This window comes from Chelonia mydas, chromosome 1 (assembly GCF_015237465.2).
Source record: "Chelonia mydas isolate rCheMyd1 chromosome 1, rCheMyd1.pri.v2, whole genome shotgun sequence".
Classification (NCBI taxonomy): domain Eukaryota; kingdom Metazoa; phylum Chordata; order Testudines; family Cheloniidae; genus Chelonia; species Chelonia mydas.
The window spans coordinates 290198012-290220206 of record NC_057849.1 but is presented as its reverse complement, the minus strand read 5'-3'; the positions used below and the strand labels follow the sequence as shown (position 1 = coordinate 290220206).

The window sequence follows — 22195 nt, the reverse complement described above, 5'->3', positions numbered from 1 at the left end:
ATTGTAAATTGAAATTGAAAGGTATGGCCTGAAAACTGGGGGGAGAAACATCATGGGCCTGATCTCAGCTGGTGTAAATCATTAAAATTAACAGAGCTCTGCCAATTTGTCCCAAATTTTCAGTACATATTTAGACGTGAGTACAAAGCACCACCCTACTTCTTTTCACTGTCTACTTCTTTTAACCCACTGTCTGTTCAGATATCAAATATCTGCTCCATGTTTCCTTTCTTCTTTAACATATCAATTTTTGTATGTAAAACAGATTATATATATATAGTTTGCAACACTTTTTAAATGCATACTTCACTTTCTGTGTTCTTAAGGAATGAAATGTGGTTGTTAACTACTATGAGAGAAGTATTTAAAGTATTTGAATAGCCCCACATCAAATATGTATCTTAACTCCCTATAAGAACTTTGAGCAGTGCATTATACCTTTAGGCCCAAATTCAGCAAAATATTTAGGCACGTGCTTAACTTCAGTGGGACTACTCATGTGTTTAAAGTTAGTCATATACGTAAGTACCTTGCTAAATCAGGGTTTAAACTTCTGAATAGAATTACCACCTTCCACTGAAGTTCTTGTAGTTCTTATACCACAGTGTGAACCATTGATCATCTTCCAACGTCAGAGTACCATTAATGAGAATTCCAAAAAAGGATGGACAGATATATATTCAATACAGTGGAATGAAAATGCTCAGTAGAGACAATATGAGTATCTAATTGTCCCTCCTCCACCATCAGCCATATTCAAAGGTATTCATACTTTGGTTAAAATGATTTGGATCATCTTTTAATCTTTATCTCAATACCACAAACATCCTAGTTTAAGAAACTGCATATATAAGCCTTCAAAACAGACAAAGACATACAAGGAGTAAAGATTTTAAAGATTTATTTGCAAGAGAAATATAACAAGAGCTTGCATTGTTTTAAAATGTATAATAGGTAAATGAAAGCAATCTCAGCCAATTACAGATTAGAAAAGGAATCATTTTATTTGTGTGATGACCATGGTGACAGTTTAAACTTATCCATGAACAACTGATCGTAACTAGTCCAGAATACAAATATACTTAGTGGAAATGTAAATTGTATCTATTGGTCTATTCATATGTCTTATGAATAGCATGAACATACATGGGTTACCCTGTAATTACTGTTTACAGAACATTTAGCATTCCTGTGTGAAAGCAACCAAATTATTTGCTGTGTCAAAACATCAAGAATAAAATAAAAACAGTTTGCCCCATGAGTGAAAAGGTAGATAGCGTGTGAATTTTAATAGGTTGTCAGTTATCCTGGGTAAAATATGAACAGGTGCTTTTATGACATCAATAAAAGCACAGCTCCTGAGAGGATCAGGGCCTAAGAAACTATGACAGACAATATGTGCATTAATACTATATTTCCTGCAAAAAAAAAAATGACGACTTTTTTTACCTTAATATGGCTTTTCAAGCTACTTCAACCTATTATTTACAACCATTTTTCCAGTATTTTTGTTCTGCTGCATAGCTTTCTTGTCTGTATAATTAATTTATTTACAATACACCCTTGACAAAAATACCTCATAAGGCACATATTTTTCACAATATCATAAATCTATATTCAAAAGAAACCTTTCCAACTGGCTTTCATGGTGCTGAACAGTTTGTAGTGAAGGTATGATTGTAGCAATATGTAGACATAAATCATTTGTAAGTAAATGTTGTGCTTGTGAAAGGCAAAAGTTGACAGGCTTAAAAACTGAACCCTGTATTCTGTTTGGGCCAGTCTCAGCTGTGTCAAATTTACCATCAACGCATCTGTGGAGAAGAAAGGGAAAAGATGTTAGTTCCCTTTCTACTCCTCCAATCCTGGGCAAATCAGGGGCCAAAATGGCCCTGGCATAATTTAAAACAGTCTACAAGGCAATTGCAGAAGGGCCGATGGGAGTGGGAGGTGTATTTGCTTCAGCTCCTGAGAGATACAGGAAAGGCTCAGAGTTAGAATGAGCAGAAAAACCTACTCCAAGCTACATCATATTTGTTGCTCCCTTGGGGCGCAGTCATGGCTTTGCCACAAGCCTGCAGTAAGGGAAAGCACAATATTGCCATGCTGCAGAGGCAGCCGAGGAGGACAATTGTTACTCCTCCCGGTCCTTGCCCTTTTCTAGCCCCTCCTGCCCACATGCATGATGAGGGTGTAGCGACTCTTCAGATGCTTCTTTTCCTACACTGTTAGCAGCAATGTGGTTAGCCAGCATGAAGGGCTCTTTAATCTATCAGATGCAGGCATAATAATATCACATGGCTGGAAGCTGAACCTGGGTAAAGTCAGTGGAGTCATGGCAGTTGAGGATCTGGCCCTATTAATCTATGAATAAAACTTCCAGGTAATGAGATTTCTTAGGGTGTGGAACAGATTCCCAAGAGAAGTGGCAGAAAGTCCGTCACTTTGTAGATTTAAAGATAGACTACACAAATCATGAGAAAATAGATGGTAGGAACAACTGTACACTGACAGAGAGATGGACTGGATGAACCTGTGGATCTTTTCCATCTCTAAATTCTGTGAGGGAGGTTATGTCTATGGATTTTGTAATCTCCTTGAACCAAAATTATTTCATACATGGAGACTATAAATGTTGTAAGATAAGAAATATAGAAACTCCAGGGAGACTTTATTGAGCTTTCAAATTCAGTGGGCACCAGTTTTGCCTATCATAATAATGTAATGCCTTTGTGGTATTCTTCATGCTTCGTTCAGAGAATGTTATGGGAATAGCCCATAAATAACCACTCCTGCATCCCATGCAGTCACTTCTTGAGGCTATTTCCCACTGGAGGAAGATAATCCCATTCAAGAAGTGACTGGATGATAGTATGGAGCCCACAATGTGCCGCAACCTTAACATGAAGGGATGATGTGTGTGTCTGTGCATGTTTAGGCAATACAGACCTAACCATGCTCATTTCTTCTCTTAAAATCACTGGAAGGACTTCCTTTGACTTCAGTGGGAGTTGGATCAGGACCAGTGGTCCAGACTTGTGGCTCTTACTCAGGCAAAGTTCCCATTAAAGTCAATAGATAATTTTGCAGGATTGGGATTAGGTCTTCTGTCCTTGGTCTCTCTACTGAGATTATTAAATGTGAGGGATTTAGTGCTATTATAGTGGTTTAAGTGATGCAGACAATTGCTGCCTATGAAGCAGACTGAAATTGCTAAATAGTGTCAAAGAGGCTACTGACCAACTGTCAGATGGTAATAATGGCTTTCTGTCACTTCCAACCCAGGCCAGAATTTGGACCAGTAATTTGGAGGAAAAACATATTTCATAAACATTGGGAAAAACAAACCTCAGGGTAAACATAGAAATCAAAACTGGTTTCTTGGTCATTCAAATTTGGAGGAAATCTGCATTTTCCAAAGGTGTCATTTGGTATCTTAATAGTAATAACATCAGAGCTAAAGTATAAGAAACTGAGAAACTAACTGCTAACCAGCTCTTAGGTCTGTGAAGAACAAACCTATTTCATTTACTGTGGTGCTTTTGTGAAATATTCATAATTCATAGAAGGGACCATCAGAAAGCATTTCCCAGAATTGTCACAAAATTCTGTCATCTCCTGCAGTGATGAAAAAGTACGGTATTGAAAATACGATTAGGTGCATTGGAATCTAAGGAAAGCATCAGCGGCCGCTCTAGCTCTCTTCACACCCGTGCAATGTAGCAGCTAGAGAGAAGGTAAATTCTGACAGCTCATTTCACAGAGTTTTTTCCCAAAGCAGGATATATTTTCACTACTAGGGATATCAAATTCTTAACCTTTGCTTCTTTTCTCCCTTTTCCCTTTGATTTAAAAGATTAGAAACACTGTAAAAAATACAATCTTCTCAAATGCCTTGACAAATACATTGGAAAAAATCACATATAGAAGACTAAAAGCATCCTGCTTAGCACATGAATAGACAATGCACTGAGATGGAGATTATTTGGAAACCTCTAGCCCCTCACAATTTCATCTCTTTAAGGGAGAGAGGACCTTGTATGTGCAAAATTGCTCTCAGATTAACATCTTTTCTTATTTTTTTTATTATTATTACCACAATTGCATTAATGTATACTGTTCTAATAGTCTAGCCATGAAATTCCTTATATTATTTAAACAATACCTGGTGACAACTGTCCATCCCCAAACCAGAATATTGCAGAATAAATAAAACTTTCTGATTATGCCTGTTAATTTCAATGTTAGTTGGACATTTTTGAGAGTCACAAGATAATGAAGTTTCATAATATAACTGTACATGGGTGCGTCATATCATTTTGCTTTGACAATGACACTAGAATGGATCCTTTTAAATGAGATAACAGCACAACATTCAGGATTCATTTAGCACTTGATTTCTAAGACCCAACAGATACTGTAAGACTGATCGATAATAAAGTCAAATGACACTAAAATAAAATGACTAACTTAATTTCCTGCATGTTTCCCTTTGTTTTTGTTGCTGGTAGAGATAGGTAAGTTTTAGGGAGCTTGAGATTTTGGTACCTTCTCAAACTGGTTTGAAGGGCATGCAAAAGTAATTAACACATTCAAAACTTCTTATATTTTGGGAAGTCTATGACCTGTGTTATACAGAATAAAAGATCACAGTGGACCCTTCGGCCTTAGAATCTACATTATTACACATTTTCCTCCATGTTTTACATTTGTGATTCAATTAAAAAAATTCCATTCAAAAAGATGCCGTCTCTTAAGGCTAGAAGAATGTCCCACTAATGTCCACTTGCTTACACTCTCAGAGAAAGGCTGGCATTAACGATCATACTTGTAGATTCATCTGTTACCCATCTTTTTTCTCTCTTTTATTGGTCATTGTCTTAAATGCATATCAAATATATTTGCATGCAGTGGTTAAAGGAAGCCGAGGAAGAGGAGGAGTTGTGCTTCCCCAAACCAGGCAGAGGAGGGGGAGCTGTGCTGCCCCCTGCTTCCCTCTCTGTTTGTATGTATATTGTGTTTCATTTTGTTAGAATTTTTCTCTCTCTTCTCTTCATTTTCTCTCTCTTATTTGGTTTCTCCCTCTCTTGTGTCCCCCCCTTTGCCATCTATCATCGTATTTTCACTGGTCTTTTTCTCTCTTCTCCTTTCTTTGTTTTCTTGACAGTCTCTCCTGTGTTGAATGTGATCCCAACAGCATTTGAATCTCATTCGGGCTTTCAATCTGCAATATTTGAGGGAGCTTAGACCAAGCTAAATGGATGATCCAGGTACTAGGGACCTCATTCTGCAAGTCCTTTGCAGGCTGGATCCTCTGGAAGGGTGAACATTGTCAGTGAAATCAGTGAAAGTTGCGGGTGCTGAGCCTCTCACATGGTCAGACCATGGATACCCCCACCATCCCATAGCATTTTAAAGGTCATGCAAAATCCTTATACTACCTTTTCCCAGTATTCACTGTACTACAGCTGAATCCCCATTTTGGTAGCAGCTGAGTGATACAGGAAAGAAAGCCTTGTCTTTGTTTAGATGCCACTGTGGCCTCCACTGCCACAAAAGTCCCGCTTGAAGTGAACCAGTGCAATTCTGCTCTGAAAGGGTTGGCTGGATTTGGAGGTGCCTGCCCTGCACATTCAGCCTGTCCTAATTGTGTGGCAGTGCATGGGCATGTGAGAATGGAGCGGGTCTGAGCAAATGATGGGAAGAACTAGAGGATTCACCATTTCATGGCTTATCTAGTCTTTCCTCTGCAGCAGGAACACAATGGAGCTAGAGAAAGTTCCTCAGCATTGGTCTGAAGAAACTCCCACTAAACAGATCCTTAGCCACTCCAAGGCTTGTGGAGAAGAATTCCTTCCTTTCCCCTGATAGAAATACCTATTGCACAGCTCATTACTCAAGTGGGGTCCTTGGATTTAGCCCTTCAAGAGGAAATCTGTATGTGCCTTTTGTAGGTTCTGATGAATTCATGGACAGAATTCAGTGGCATCCACCTCCCACTGTCTACAGATTAAAATAACTGCCAAACCTAGACAAAAAGAATGAAAAAAGTCAGTGTATAAAAATGAGTTTTTGAAACAACTTTCACATCAAAACCAAATGCTTGTACCCTCCAGCAAGCATGTGGGAAGTGCTCCCGTGCTCTGCCTTGCACTCAAATTTTTAGCAGTTTCTTCTTGTCATCTGCAAGGTGCTTCTGTAAATTTTATCTCTGTAGTGTCTCAGTGAACTCTCATTTATTAAAAAATGTATTTCTTGACGTTTCAAAAGACTTCGCATTTGTAAATGTTTGATTCAAAATGGTTATTCGCTCATTTCCAAAAGAGACATTCTCTACTGATAGAAAATGAACAGCCAGCAGCAGGCCTGAAGCAAAAGGAGGAAGTACTTTCTTCTGTCACCAATAAGGAGATCCTTTAAAAATGTGTACTTTCTTTCACTAAACACATGGACAAAAATCTGCATAGCAAGAGCCTAGAAAATGTGACAGGGAAAACCACCAGCAGTGATTCTGCCCCGTAACTAAAGTCGATGTCAACACTCAGGACATTCTGCTGAGATATCTGTTGACTTTGAAAAGAAACCTGGACTCAAGAAAAGACAATCAGGAGATAATGAAATAAAACTGAGCAGGTTTTACCCCTGTTGAAGAAAAATCCATAGGTGGGAAAAAATGCTGGAAACTCCTCAAGGTTCACCTCATGAAGTCTCCTCCACATTTTCCCCTCCAGTAGTGATTCCTTATTTCACTCAGGGAGGATGTGATAGCGTCCAGAAATCCAAACTGAGGGCTGGCCTTATCAAGGAAATTAGGCAGTGGGTTTAATGGAAAGGATACTAAACGGATGGGCAGGTTCAGCCATTTGTGACTCTGGGCAAGTCACTTCACCTTACTGTGCCTCTGTATCCCCGTTGTTAGCACTTCAGGACAGGGTCTCTCTCTTACTATGTGTTTTTACAGTGCCTAGTACAGTGAGGCCTCAATCTTGGCTGGGCCTAGACGCACTCTCTCTACACAAATAATAATAATAACAGCAAGCTTCATCCCCAAGGCTCCCCCGGTAGTCAAACAGGTACCTAGTTCATCCACACAGCTCACTGGGCCACCTTCCAAAGAGAAGCATGACTCCTGAGAGATATGTGTAGCTATAGACTCTTCAAATGAGCCAAGGAAGTTGCCAAGGGCAGCTAATTCCTGTATATTTCTGTAGTACTGAGTGTAAAGTAGCTGTTCTGCTGCCACCTCCTCAGACCCCTCAATCTTGTTTGACCCTTTGATTCCCAGCTATGATGTATGCCTGGGAAGGAACAGCTGCAATGTTGGGTGGGGAGCACATGCCATAGAACTGCTACTTTTCCCTTCCATACCCACTGCTCCACCTTCACCCGCTCTGCTCCTTTTTGCCAACTTAAATGGAGTATTGTGCCTACTAACAATAAGGAAAATGACGATGATGAACTGAATACATTAAAAAATTCTTGCCCCAATCTTAGATATTATATTACAAAAAATAAAATGTCCATAGTTAACAGTATAATATAGTAAAAATTTTGAATTAACATAGATTTACTAAACTTTGGCTTAAAAAGCCAAAATGTAGTCCTGTATCATTGTCCTATTTATTCTCAGAGAATTTCCTACCACCCAGAGATGCAATTATCATGGCTGAGAACCTGAATTTTCTCTGAGATCTCCTGTCTTCATAAATTCAAAAGCACTGGCTGCAGCAACTCAGAGCACACCAGCTTTAATGAGCTAGCATGCCAGCAGTTCTGAAAGAGACACATAACTAACATACTGTTTGTGGTTTGCAAAACCCCAAAGAGAGTTGCTGTTATAAGGGCACAGACAATTACACAAAATCCAGCATGTGAGTTACAGTTTCACTTGTTACCCAGCTTTTTCTGCCCATTATTAGTCATCATATTGGCTGTGTGTTAAATATTGCTACCCTTCATTCTCAAGTGGTAACATAACATTAAATAAATACTGGAAAGATCCACATGGCACAGCCATTTCCCACCATGTTTTTGTGCTGCTCAGCAAGTAATTTCACCTGCTGAGGGAACTCAAGACAGCAACTCTGCAATCTCATCTGGTTACTAAATCAGTGTAAACAAAGTTGTATTTAGACTGGACCAGGGGATGGTTTCATGTTCAAAAAAGCAGGAATTTTGCAGCTTATGGTCTTTAATAAGAATGTAATACTAAGACTAACAGACTGGCACAAATCACAGAATTCTTGTCTACTGGTTCTGCATTTTCCTGGTTTTAAATGAGATAGTACTAAAGAGGGAGTGAAAACATTCATGTCCTGACAAACGCTGTAGACAGATATAAAATATTGTCTTTTTATATGGAAATTTTACAGATGCCAATACTATATATTGTTAGCTGATCTTTACATACATATCACTGAAATGAATAACCCCCATTTTGATTTCAAATTGTTCTGTCCAAAATGTAAAGACTTCAAGATGCTTTAGTCTTGCTATTCCCAGTATGGGTCCGACAGTCATTTTGGATTTCTGTTCTGTTTTTTAATTATTTCTCTACACTCAGACACAGAATCACACAAAGCAAGATAACAGCAACCCTGCTGCAGTAGCATCCACACCCTCCTGTAAAACATGCAGTAGGTGGCACTGTAGCACTTCCACACAATATATACAGTGTGTGTGTGTGTGTGTGTGCGCTCTACTGAGCTTTGGCTGATGAAGGCAGAGAATAAAAGCAACAGCCATACCATGTAGGCTTGCCCTCCAGCCACCAATTTAACTAAGTTGGTAGCTTACTATTTTATTTCATAGTTGTGCTCCAAATGGATCTTTCTTGGACCTAGCAAAAGCACAATCTGTTTCAAAAAATGAGATTTTATTCACTGTGTGTGTTATTTCTCAGCACAGTTATGATTTTGGCTTTACATGTTCCACAGTATAAACACTGAGCTAAGTGGAAAGAACTTCAAAGGGCAATCCACTCTGTAAAAGCAACTGGGTCCTTATGACACAATCATTGTCTGGCACAATTAAAACACAGTTCCAAATTAAAGAATATGCAGGACCTGATTATGTTTTAACTATATCCTGGAACTCCACCAAAGTCTTGGATAGACAAAGATGTTAGTACAGTTCAGGAATATGGTTAAAACATGGCTAAGGTGCTCTCTATACTCCACACACTCACAGTCAGAACTCATGTAGGCGACATCGGATCCCTCTGATATCCTCCATGTCAAGGCTCTAGCCCAGCATCTGGAAGGTAATACAGTCCCTGTGGTGTTGTGCAGTTGTTAAGCAGTGTCCAGTGTAAAGCTCTGTTTCAAACAGAATACCAAGGCCAATGACACAATAATTTCAACATGCGTGTACGTGCTCTCTCCCAGATGAAGAGCAGAATGTGGTAGGCTTTCCTAATGCATTCTGGGTCAGATCATCAGCTGATGTGAATTCTCATTGCTCTGTTGAGCTCAAATGAACAAAAAAATCAAGGGACCTATGGCAATTTACATCACCTGAGGGTCTGGCCTTCTCAATCCAGGCTCTGGCCAGGGGTCAAGGAAATATTTTAACAAGTCTGTCCCTCTGTCATGTTAGTTAAGCAATGTTCTATTGTAATACACTGGGACTTCAGCTAGTTGCAGACAAAAATGATCAGTTCCAAAGAAAAAGCAGATTTATTTTTAAAAAATAATTGGGCTCAATGATCTCCATTAAGGTAGTAGGGAAGAATAATTTCCTCCACTGCCAGAATTACAGGGTGAAATTCTATGGCCTCTGTTATGCAGGAGGTCAGACAAGTTGATCATAGTGTTCCCCTTTGGCCTAAATATCTACAAATCTGATAAAATTCTAGATCTGTAAATAGAATTTGCCTTTTACATGCACTAAAATGGTATTTGAAAACTTGGTTGAGCAAATCAAAATGTCTACTCCTAATGCTTCTACCAAATAATGTCGGTTTTGTCGCAAAATGAAAGTCAGGCTCCAAATAAGTGTTCCATAAGCATACATCTGAGTGATGTTTTTCTTGTGCAAATGTTTAGAAAAAGAATGCATATGGGTACAAAAATGGCTAATCAGTATTTGTTTTCTAATTTACATAGTGTATGTGACTAGTTCACAATTTAACACCTGGGTTGAATAGTTATTTTTCCCTCAGCTTACTTCCTCATTCACTCAGCTTTATACAGAAGCAATAAAAAACTACAAGACAATCAATATAAACTACCTTTGCAAGTCAATATAAACTACCTTTGTAAGCCTAAATCTAAGCAAGAAATGGCAAAAACTTCAAAAAATAAATCGGTCCAAAACAGACAGGGGGAGGAAGGGAAACAACTAAATGAAAGATGCCATACTTCAGATACGAAAGCCCCAGAGCAGAATAAGCTGCAGGAAGTGTTCTTTGCGTGGAGAGTCTATAGATGAGTATTTGCAGGTCCAGTGGAACTCTCCCGTTGGAAGCACTGTCTCTTCTATAAGGGACCTGCAAAACATAACAGGAGTCACAAGTTACAGAGTGAGTTTTAATCCCCTTCCATACTGTGTGCAGTACACTAAACCCTGTTTGACATAGCACAGCAAGGAGATCTATAACAGAATGGCTTGCCCATGGGCTGGAGAGCCTAGGGCTAAATCAGCCCTGATTATGGGATGAGCCTTGAATCAGGTGAGCCCAGGATAAAAAGAACAGGAAGCCCAGGAAACTGCAGCTATCTATTCACAGACAACTGTTCTGTGTGGGTTAGGAGTAGGACTATTGAGGTGGCAGAAAAAAAGAATCTATAAAGCATTATGAGAGACCTCTTATTGGGGAAATGCATGGGGTTTCAAATTCTACATTGCCAAAACCAAAGGATTGAGCTTTACAAAAAAGGAAAGTTACAAAGGAATGTAAACTGTATCTGTATGGAGAATAAATAGGTACAGTTAAAAAGTTTAAATTCCTCGGAGTAATATTTGATCCTAAATTACTTTAGAAAGATCATATAGACAATGTTAAAGATAAATGTACACGAAGGATTAATCAGCCTAAAAGTCTTGCTGGGACTAATTAGGGGGAGGGATAAGAAAATATTGCTGATGGTCTACAGAGCCTTAATCAGACCAGATATTGACTACAGCATCAAAATCAGAACTTAACAAAAAAAAAAATAGATTGGATACAAGCTCAGGCACTATGAATTGTGTGTAGTGCATATATTACAGCACCTATATACATTCTACAGATAGCCTTTAGTGAATGAAACTGCTGGATCTAACTTTCTGGACCAAATGATGAAATCACCAAACAAATATATGAGGCTGGTTGCGAATTTAACAGGCAAACTGTAACACATGATATTAAAACTACACATGCTATTCAAGTTAAGCTGTGAATGAAGCAGTTGCAAGACAAGGGCCAAACTGGATCTGGAACATACACCCAGAAGCAGTGGGTATTTTTTTGGATACAATCTCAGGCTCATGGTGATAAAAAAGGGTGCCTCAGTATGTGGAAATGATTGAATCAATGACATTTTATTTCTAATAACAGAGTTAGTACACATGGGGATACAGGTAGCATAACTTGGATCCCAGTGCATAATGGGATAACAGGAAATGAAATGGCAGACAATCTAAAAATGCTGTAAGAAATGGAAAGATTGACATAGAAATACCCTTGAGTAAACAGGAATCCAAAAGCCTAGCACAGAACAATTTAAAAGAGGAATAGCAAAAAAAACCCCAACCCTGGACTATCAAACAAAGAAGATTTTTTCAATTGTGCCCTAGAGTTGAGGATAATGGGAAACTTCAGGGCCTGAATAGGAAAAAAGAAGTGATTTTGTTGAGAGTACTAACTGGCCATTGTGGCGTAAACAAAAATCTTTTTTGAATAAAGAGATGCAAGGATAGACTATGTGCACTATGTAAGGTGGAAGAAACAGCTGATCACCATTTATGGGTATGTCAGGGCTCTGATAAAGTGAGGGAAAGCGTTCTGAGGAATTCAAACATCTTAAGGAAACAAAAGTCACATTATGTTATTCATATGCACCAACTCAGGGCTGGAGCACCCAGGGACTACTGGCAGCCAATGTCTCCTCCCTTCCTGCCTGTCAGCAGCCCCACCGACCAACTCCTCCCCCTCCCTCCCAGCGCCTGCCATGGATTAGCTGTTCCACGGCATGCAAGAGGCACTGGGAGGGAGGGGGAGAAGCGGGGATGGGGTGCGCCTGGGGGAGGGGGCAGAACTGGATGGGAAGAGGCGGGTGGGGGGTGAAGTGAAGGTGGGAAGAGGTATGTCACGGGTGTGGCCTTGGCGGAATGGGTGGAGTGGTGGCAGGGCTTGGGGCCCAGCACGGGCAGGAATAGGCAGGGCAGGGGTGCAGGGTTGGGGAAAGGGGTGGAGCGGGCTGGGGCTTGGGGCTGAGCGGGGGTTGAGCACCCCCGGGGAAAGTTGGAAGCTGGCACCTGTGATATTATTTAGTAAAAATATTGGCAAAATGAGCTAGTATTACAAAGGCCTATTACATTACCTGAAGGACACAGGACAGAGTGAGAGAATACAAACCAATAAGCATTTAAGAATTATAGACTATTCAATTAAGCCTGCTTGGCCATTAAAGAATTGGGAAAAAGAAACTGCAGTTATGTCTAGAAACACTACAGGAAGGTGGTGAAAGAAAGGGAGCAACAAAGAGTGGGAGAAAGCTCTCCAGGCTGGGAGACCAGGGAGAGACTGTAAAGGCTAGCTGGGATATAGACTGTGTGTGTTTTGGATTAATTGAGAGAGAGACACTGAATTTGGTTTAGGGCCTAGCGGGCTGTATGCACTGGAGGATTCAATAAATTGAAACCCCCACAGGGGACTGTTTGAACTATCGTTGAATTGAACAAGTCTTGAAATGGGCCCGGAAAAGAGAAAAAGCAGAGAAGGGTAGTGCTAAGGCACCCCTGGCCATGAGGCAGTTCTTCGGAGGCAGCCACCCCATTACAGGGACATTCCCCAAAAGAAGAGCACCTCCAGGTTATCCCATTTCTTTGCTCATGGCTCCATCACATTATTATTTTACAGTGCTAACAAATTGCTAGGGACGTCACTGTATAAATCAAAAGACATCATCCCACCCCAAAGAGTATACATTTAATTGTAATTTGAGGCAATCTACATTTGATCTTACCATCTAAATGATGTACAAGGCCATTTTCTGCTTCCTCATCCTAACAGACTGGGCATATTTCATTAGATACAATCATATTCCCTTGAAATTCACCTGTCCCTGCAATGGATTTCCTGAACAGCTGGCTGAATAATCCCATCAAATAACAGTGAGTTCCTGCATTGAAGACTCTCTTTTGCTTCAAAAGCGCAGGAATTCTGTAAGGGAACAGGAGTGCATGCACACAGAAGGCACTCTTGTCTCTTTAACACTCAGATCTCCTCCTCTCACAAGCTGTTTGGAGCAGAATATGGGTCTTTCTAAATTTTTACGTATATACACATCACACACATATTTATAGAGAATGCATTATGGTGTTATATCAAAGTTTTATGAGCATGAGTTTGGGATAGTTGCAAAGCCATGAGAATATGCAGATCATCTTAACTGGCAGTAAAACCTGCCTTGCAGTCCACACCAATGTACATTCCATATACACCATTCAGGTTGGGGGGGAAAGCATTTGACAAATGTTTGAGAAAGTTTTAAAAATTTATTGAGATCTTTTTGTCTTTTTGGGATCTTCACAGGCGAAGCCAAATGTTTTAGTTGCCATGAGTCCAAATATAAAGGATGCTATAAACACTTTAAAATTACCTAAAATAGTTTTCTATCCATAAAGATGCCATGGACTTTAACATTAAATATCTGGGGACATTTCACAGCTAGAAGCATGTGCTGTATTTCCTGTTAGGACTATGCACACTCCCTTTTCCAATGGAATAAAGCTTCTATCTTTATTTACCCATGCAGGCCAAGGTAATTTGGGGAATGGAAATTTCACAGAGTGAAAAAGGGAAATATCATCTGCCAAATTGCTTGGTTTTGCTTTGTTTGTTTTGTTTTGTTTTAACCACCTGAAGTTGCTGAAAGACCTGGAATGCTATAAATCCTGTTGGAGCTAGATTAATGAGAAGAGTGCAGGTGAGGTAGTCAGAGGGGCATGATAAAATGAACATATCCTAATAATACTTAGCACTTTCACTAATCCATAACATGTTTAGTCTGTTTATCTCAAAGAACTTCACAAAGAAAGGCAATTATTCCCAATTATTAGATGGGGAAACTGTGGGACAGAGGTGAAATAACTTGCTCGAGATCTCATAGCATGTTAGTGGCAGAAAAAAGAAATAGAAACCCAATTTTCTGACTCCCAATCGAATGCCTTATCCATATGTAAGCAGGGGAATAGTCCCACTATTGTGGGGAACTTTCCTGGCTTCTGCACTACCCCGGTGAAGTGGGCTAGCGAAAGGATCTGAGTCCTCGCTCCCACTTCCTTTACCCAGTGGCCTCCCTGCCCTTGAGGACTCCCCTTCCACTCTCCTGTCTGGCAGAGTCCTCGTAACCCCGACAAGGCTGGGCCCAGGATTCCTGGGGGGGCTCGACCCCCAACCCTGCTAGGACAGGGTCTAGTGTGTCCCCACTCCGGGGTGCTCTCTCTGCACTGGGCAATTCTCTGACCCACTGACCATTACATACAAGTTAAAGCAAATGCAAGTTATTTAATCAACAATTAATTTTAAAAAGAATAAGGAAAAATGGGAAAGGTTAAAGGAAACACATCAACCCGCTCTGTGGCAGGGAACATCACAAACAGTGTCTCTGGAATGTCAGGGCAGTTCACAGTCTGTTCCTTGTAAGTCCCAGGCCTTCTTCCCAGGCCCTGGCTGTGCTGTAGGGATGCTGTGGGTTGGACACTTGCTCTGGTGGTGGCCACACGCTCTCAGGCTCTCAGGCTTCTTCCCAGTGTTGCCCCCGCCCTGTCGGGGTTATGATCCAAGCCTAACCTGCAGAGCCCCTTGGCTGAGGCGTCTCCCTGTGCTGGGCCTGCTGCCCAGGGTCCTCCTCGGTCTCCCCAGCTGCTCACCGCACCCAGCTCCGGACTGCTCCAGCCCCAGCTGCACCACTCTGTCTCTGCACTGCTGCTGCTCTGCCTCCAGCTCCCTGGGCTGCTTCTTTGGCCCCTCTGGCTCTGGTTGCTGCAGCTCTGCTCCCAGGACAGGTCTGCTCTTCAGGCTGCTTCTGTGACTCTGTTCCCAACACTGACCTGCTTCGTGCGCTGCTTTTCTGGCCCCTCTGGCTCTGGTTGCTGCAGCTCTCCTCCCAGGGCAAGGCTGCTCTCTCTGGGCTGTGCCTCTGGCTTTGGGGCTGCAGCTCTGCTCCCAGGGCAGGGTCTGCTCTCTCTGGGCTGCTTTTCTGGTCCCTCTGGATCTGGCAGTGCTCATTTAATGTGTGGCCCCAAGCTCTATTTACTGTACATTACTCACAACCTGTTCTGAACACAGAACACCCTAGTGAGATGCGGGTTACTATTCTTCCCATTTTACAAATGGAGAACCGAGGCATAGAGAGATTAAGGTAAAATGTAGCCACTAATTTTGAGTGCCCAATCTGAAACACCAAGGACTTGATTTTTCAGCGTACCGTAGCATTATGTGGCACTTTACATGGTCAAAGCACAGCTCCCATAAACTTTAGTTGCAGCGGTGAGGGCTCAGCACTCTGACAAATCAAACCCTAGCATCTCAAGTCAGGCACTCAGAAAATGAGGAACACACAATAAGGGACAACCATGAAAAATTTGGTTTAAATACCTTGTCTATTATCACACAGGAACTCAGTAACAGATGCAGGGGTAGAATGCAGTTTTATATGGCAGCATTCAACTACCTTGTCAAGGTTCCCTCCCCACTCTGAACTCTGGGGTACCGATTTGGGGACCCGTATGAAAGACCCCCTAAGCTTATTTCTACCAGCTTAGGTTAAAACTTCCCGAAGACACAAATCTCTATTTGTCCTTGGACCGACAGTATGCTGTCACCACCAAGTGATTTAGACAAAGGTTCAGGGAAAGGACCACTTGGAGTTCCTATTCCCCCAAAATATCCCCCCAAGCCCTTACACCCCCTTTCCTGGGGAGGCTTGAGAATAATATCCTAACCAATTGGTCACAAAGTGAGCACAGACCCAAACCCCTGGGTCTTTAGGACACTGGAAATCAATCAGGTTCTTAAAAGACAGGTTTCAGAGTAGCAGCCGTGTTAGTCTGTATCCGCAAAAAGAAAAGGAGTACTTGTGGCACCTTAGAGACTAACAAATTTATTTGAGCATAAGCTTTCGTGAGCTACAGCTCACCTTCATCGGATGCATCCGATGAAGTGAGCTGTAGCTCATGAAAGCTTTTTTTCTTAAAAGAAGAATTTTATTTAAAGAAAAGGTAAAAGAATCACCTCTGTAAAATCAGGATGGAAGATAACTTTACAGGGTAACAAAAGATTCAAAAACACAGAGAAACTCCCTCTAGGTTTAGTTTCAAAGTTACAAAAAACAGGAATAAACCTCCCTATAGCAAAGGGAAAATTCACAAGCTAAAACAAAAGATAACCCAGCATGCCTTGCCTGGCTTTACTTACTATTTTTGTAATATTAGGGACTCACTCAGGATTGTTTGGAGGAGATGGATTTCTGCCTGGCCCTCTCAGTCCCGAGAGAAAACCCCAGCACAAAGAGCACAAACAAAGCCTCCCCCTTCCCCACCAGATTTGAAAGTATCTTCTTTCACCATTGGTCCTTTTGGTCAGGTGCCAACCAGGTTATTTGAGCTTCTTAACCCCTTACAGGTAAGGAGGAATTTTAGGCTACCCTTAGCTGTATGGTTATGACATGCCTTAACCATGAACTATCCTTTCTCTTTCTGCAGTCCACTGCCTCCTACTCTCACACCTTCCAACTTCTGCAACAAATGAAGCATGAGTCCTTCAGACATCAGTCTCCTTGACAACACAGCCCTGCATGATCTCCAGAGCAGCTCCATCCTGTGCACTGAAAGAGGGTTCCATTCCAGGCCCGCGAAGGAATGTATTTTTGTAGGCACAGATTCTTCGCCTGTTTCCCCCAAGTTTGACCCCTTCACTACCACCCTCTCCAACCTGTCTCTGTCAGAATCCTGTCTCTTCTCCACTCCTGGCTCCGGGTCCCAGTTCCATTCTCCTCATCTGGTGCAAATCTCTGCTCCTCAGGTTTCTTATCCCAGCCCCAGTCTCCTGGACCAGCCAGTCCCAGTTCCCCCTCCCCCACCAGCTCTTCATCTGATCTGTCTCTCTCCTTCCCTCTGGCTTCCAGTTGCCCAGCTCCCACCTACTCCCAGTCCAAGTCTCCCTCCCTGGGCTCCTCATCCAGTCTCAGTCCCAGTTCTCTCTCTGTACCCAGCTCCTTATCAGATGTGTCAGCTGTTCTCTCCCACCCACCTTCATTCCTCCCAACCTGTGAGTTCTGAGTAACAATTACTCCTTCCCCCTCTCCCCACCCACAGCACCAATTCTGAGCTCAGTTCCCCCCCCCCCCCAAGCTCCCAGTCACCCCCCAAACTCCCAGTCACAGTTTACCTCCCTGCCAGCCTCCAGTACTAGTCACCCCCTGCCCCTGGATCCTTTTCCAAATCTATTCTCCCTGCTCCTGCAAGTTCATTTATTGTCTCCTCTGCATTTGAATCAGACAGCTTCCTCCTCCCTGCTGGCTGGCCCCAGCATGAGGGTCATTGAGAGCACAGGAAACACAGCTTCCCTGCTTTCTGTTCTGGTGCCTGGACCTGGTCCATAGCAGCCCAGAGCAGCAATTGCAGTGAAATTTCACACACACAATTTCAACTCTCTGCCCCAAAGTTTGAGGGCACTAGAGATTTTCAAAGAAAAGGTAGCCAGAATTTTTTAATGTGGTCAAAAGAATATATGTTGTCCTACCCTCATTCTTGGAAAAGGCAGCCTGTGGCAAACATCCAGCATGGAAAATTTCAGTCTGAATGGTGAAATCTGGCAAAGTTATAAGTAACTGAAAACAGGGACTTCTAAGGGAGCTATCTGGTAACCTTAATAATAAGTGTTACTACCAGCCCTGCCTATAATAGCTGTTATACAGCTTTTCTGCTACTGTGAAGTCCATTTCCTCAGTAATATCCAAGTTTAGAAGCAAACTTTCCTGTGGTATAAAGCTCCCATTTCTATCTCCAAAATATTGTGAGACATCAGACCTTTAATGTTTCACTGCTCATTGAATAGTATTCAAGGACTGAAAATTGCCCGTCATTTGCCTCACAAATGTGTAATTTTTTTGGTGAAATTCCACATTTCAGGGGGAAAAGGGAACCACTTCTCCAACAAATTATTTTATTTTTAAAGTGAAGTAGGTGAAATGATCAAAGGTGCACAAGGAAGACCGTTTATCAAAATAGCTCTGTAATGCCTGCCATATTTGGGTGTGCATCTATGTATATTTTATATACATTATTGCCCCTATTCTCCACTATGTCTGAGCTGTATTCTTATGTAGTGTCTGTAGAGAGCCTGCTGCAGATCCCTGCCCAATCCAAGCAGGAGTTAAAGCAGGGCGGGTCCTACTCTAACTTACGCTATTGGCAAAAGGTTCCAGTGAAGGATCAGGCCCAGTGGAGCTCAACTCTGCTACACCCCCCTTCCACTGCTAATGCACGCTTCTGCCCACCCATCATGCTCCTACTTACCATTTATGCTGGGGTTGGTGAGAATGACTAACATAATATACATCTAGGGTGTCTCTACTAAAGTAAAGATCCCCTTCTACACAGGAGAAATCCACCACAGAGAACCTTTGAATGATTTAAGGCCAATCTGTACAATGCAAAGTGGCCTTAGCAGAATAGAGAATCTGTCTGTCTGTCTGTGTCTGTCTGTCTACAAGCCCAAAATAAAGCTGAAACATTTACCTTTATGTTCAGGCACAAGTAAAACAACATAAACCAGAAATAAATAAGCTCCTTACCAATGTCCTTTGGCTTGTGCTATATTTTTGTGTGCTAAATCATCAGAGGAGCACAGCATTACATTGATGATATATTGCTACAGAAAAAAACTATGTCAATATGAATCTACACCAGCAAAGCAATATTTTTCAATCTTCTTAATGTAGGGCTGTGAGTCAAAGTGACAATTGACAAACATTCAATAAGAGGTCAAAAAACAACCATGCAGCCGGATTTGTTTAGGGCTTATGTTATCTATTTTTGATAAGTGAAACAATTGGTCTAAGTCATGTCACCTGAGGCTCTTCACGTCTGAGTGAAGAGCTGTCATAGAATTAAATAAGATTATAATGATTTTTTTTCTTTGTGCCCTTCCAGAAGAACTTGCTGCATAGTTTCAAAGACAAAACACCAAAAGAAGACAGTTTGCCTGAAATAAAGGTTAACACTTTCTTCAGTTTACTTTTATCTGAGCACATTAGCCTTTGTGTGATCCTGATTGTGTGTTGGCATTTTCACTTAGTCCATTGTGTATAATAGTATATATTATCTAGGTGAGTAGAACACAGCTTCTTAAATACAATCGAGAATTACATGGTAAATATTAAATGATAGTTACTAGATTGAAACTCAGAGCTGTTCAATACTTACATCAAACAAGTTGCATGTGCATGTAGACTAACTGCTCTAAGGAACGTTTTTTTCACGAAGGAATGATTTAAAATATGACGTATGGATAGGGCTTTGCCTAATTTTTCAACCCACTTGAATGTTAAGAACAGGCCTTCAGCTTCTGAGGTTTGCATTCAATCTTGGGTCTATTGGCAAAACATCAGTTCCTCTCTGCTGCCTCACAAATGTTTCATGTACAAAGAATAAAGCTGAATTCAAAAAAGAGGGAGAATCCTCTTTGCATTAGCAATAGACCGGGTGATGGAGCAAGCAACAAAAGGCATTGTGGACAGCATAAAATGAGTTGGCAGAGATGAGTTACGCAACTTTGACTTTGCCAATGACATTGCTTAATTGGGTATGACAGGGAACGAATGATTGCCCTTACATCAGAGGTAAAACAAGAAGCAGCAAAAATTGGATTGAAAGTAAATGCAGAGAAAACCAAGATTGTGAAGATAGGCAACTAGACAACAGATGCAAAGACATACATGGATGGAAAAGAAATCAAACAGAGTTCTGCTGTCTTGGGAGTGTGAAAACATTTGAAGGTGGCTGCAATAAAGATATTCATACACAATTAGGCAAAGCAAACACCACTTTTGGAAGAATGAGCAACATCTGGTCAGAGATGTCTCCACACCAAACTAACGGTCAGATTATACATGTGAGTGAACTAAGCACACTACTGCTATACAGAGAAGAGACTTGGCCAATGACAGTGGCTAACAAAAAGAGATTTGGAGGCTGGCCATCACAGATGGCTGAGGAAGATACTACACATTTCATGGAAAGACAAAAAAAAAAGTGAGAATAAAGGAGCTGACAGAGGTTAGAAAATGTCATCAAAGGAAGAAGGTTCAGATTGATGAGACATGTACACTGTATGGAAGATGGGAGACATGCTAAGCAAGCATTGAATTGGCTATCTGAGGGAGGAAAGAGAAAACCAAGGCCAAGGAAGAACAGGCAGAAGACACTGACAGAGGAAACTGAATGCACTGGCGTCACCTGGGGAGAAATACTACAACTAACAAGCAATCATAATCAGTAGAGGAACTGGACTGCTCCATGTGTCAGCAGCATAGAAGGAACTAAAATAAGGATGCTGAACGCAGGTTCAGTTGAACAATTGGACTGTGCACTGCTCTGTCCATGTGGCTGTATTGCTTCCACACTAATTCCCCACGTTCCCTGATGTCCTGTCGATAACAGTCCCTCCAGGAAACATTGGTTCTCTGATTCCAGTTCCACCAATCATAATACATCTTCCTCATTTTGCAAACATTTAAATATAAACATTAAAAACAAATGATTGGTGCCCTGGTCCCCACCATGTATCCCTTCAACCAGAGGCTGCTAGCACATGATCTAGTTGGAATTTTGTCTTCACCACAGACTCACCTGGTTACATTTGTCTTTGAGGATAATTTGGGCACTTGAACAGGTGTGACCAATCTCTGCTTCTCTGTCTCCAAGTCTAGCAAACTGTCTCCTTGTGGAATCTCCTACCTTCCTGTGGGGTTGGCTTCTGGATTGTTCTTGGTCTCAGTTCCTTGATGATCTCTGTATCTCTATAGCAGGGATGGGCAAAGTTTTTGTCCTGAGGACCACATCGGGATTCCGAAACTGTATGGAGCGCTGGGTAGGGAAGGCTGTGCCTCCCCAGACAGCCTGGCCCCTGCCCCCTATACACCCCCTCCCCTGACTGCCCCCCTCAGAACCCCTGACCCATCCAACCCCCCCTGCTCCTTGTCCTCTGATTGCCCCCCGGGATCCCACCCCCAATCCAACTGCCCCCTGCTCCCTGTCCCCTGACTGCCCCCCCAGGACCCCCTTCCCCTTATCCAACTCCCCGCCCCCCAGGTCCCTTACCATGCTGGTCATGCAGGACTGGCAGCCGCACTGCCCAGTCGGAGCCAGACATGCTGCCACGCAGTCTAGAGCACCGGGGCAAGCTGGCAGCTCTCGCAGCCGCACTGCCCAGCAGGAGCTCACAGCCCCGCTGTCCAGAGCGCTGGCGGCATGGCAAGCTGAGGCTGCAGGGGAGGGGAGACAGCAGGGGAGGGGCCGGGGGCTAGCCTCCCCGGCCAGGAGCTCAAAGGCTGGGCAGGAAGGTCCTGTGGGCCGGATGTGGCCCGCGGGCCATAGTTTGCTCACCTCTGCTCTGTAGGCTCTTTCTGGGTGTTGTGTCTGCTGGCTTGTAAATTCCTTCTGTTCCTTTGGATCACTTGTCCCTTTTGCATAGTTACCACATATGACCTGGGTGTCATTGCACCCTCACAACTCCTTTCGGCCTCTTCTGGTGTCTGTCTATTGACTGGATCCACACAAGAGTACCTGTCTCCAGGGCCAGTAGGTCCTTGGCTGATCTGTCATACTCTAGTGCCTGTTTTATCTGACTGTTGGCCATCTTCTCTTGACAACATCTTCATCCTTCTGGCTGCAACAGGTCTCCACTCATTTGTAGCAGGGTTTGGTCCTTCATCCCATCTATGCCTGTGTTGGACTGTTTTGGCACCCCTGTGATGGAGTATTC

The 22195-nt window shown here is 42.2% G+C and overlaps 1 long non-coding RNA gene across 3 annotated transcripts; it reads right to left on the bottom strand.

Moving 5' to 3' along the window:
- Positions 1–3429: 3429 nt before the first annotated feature.
- On the bottom strand, positions 3430–21145 carry LOC122462308. 3 transcript variants are annotated; one of them, XR_006284782.1, is made up of 3 exons: positions 21061–21145; positions 10362–10489; positions 3430–6028 (listed from the first exon to the last, which is right to left on the bottom strand). It is a non-coding gene; the product is annotated as an uncharacterized LOC122462308 (long non-coding RNA). The 3 variants fall into 3 exon arrangements; XR_006284784.1 differs by lacking the exon at positions 21061–21145 and adding an exon at positions 16650–16796; XR_006284783.1 differs by lacking the exon at positions 21061–21145 and adding an exon at positions 16625–16649.
- Between the last annotated feature and the right edge of the window lie 1050 nt (positions 21146–22195).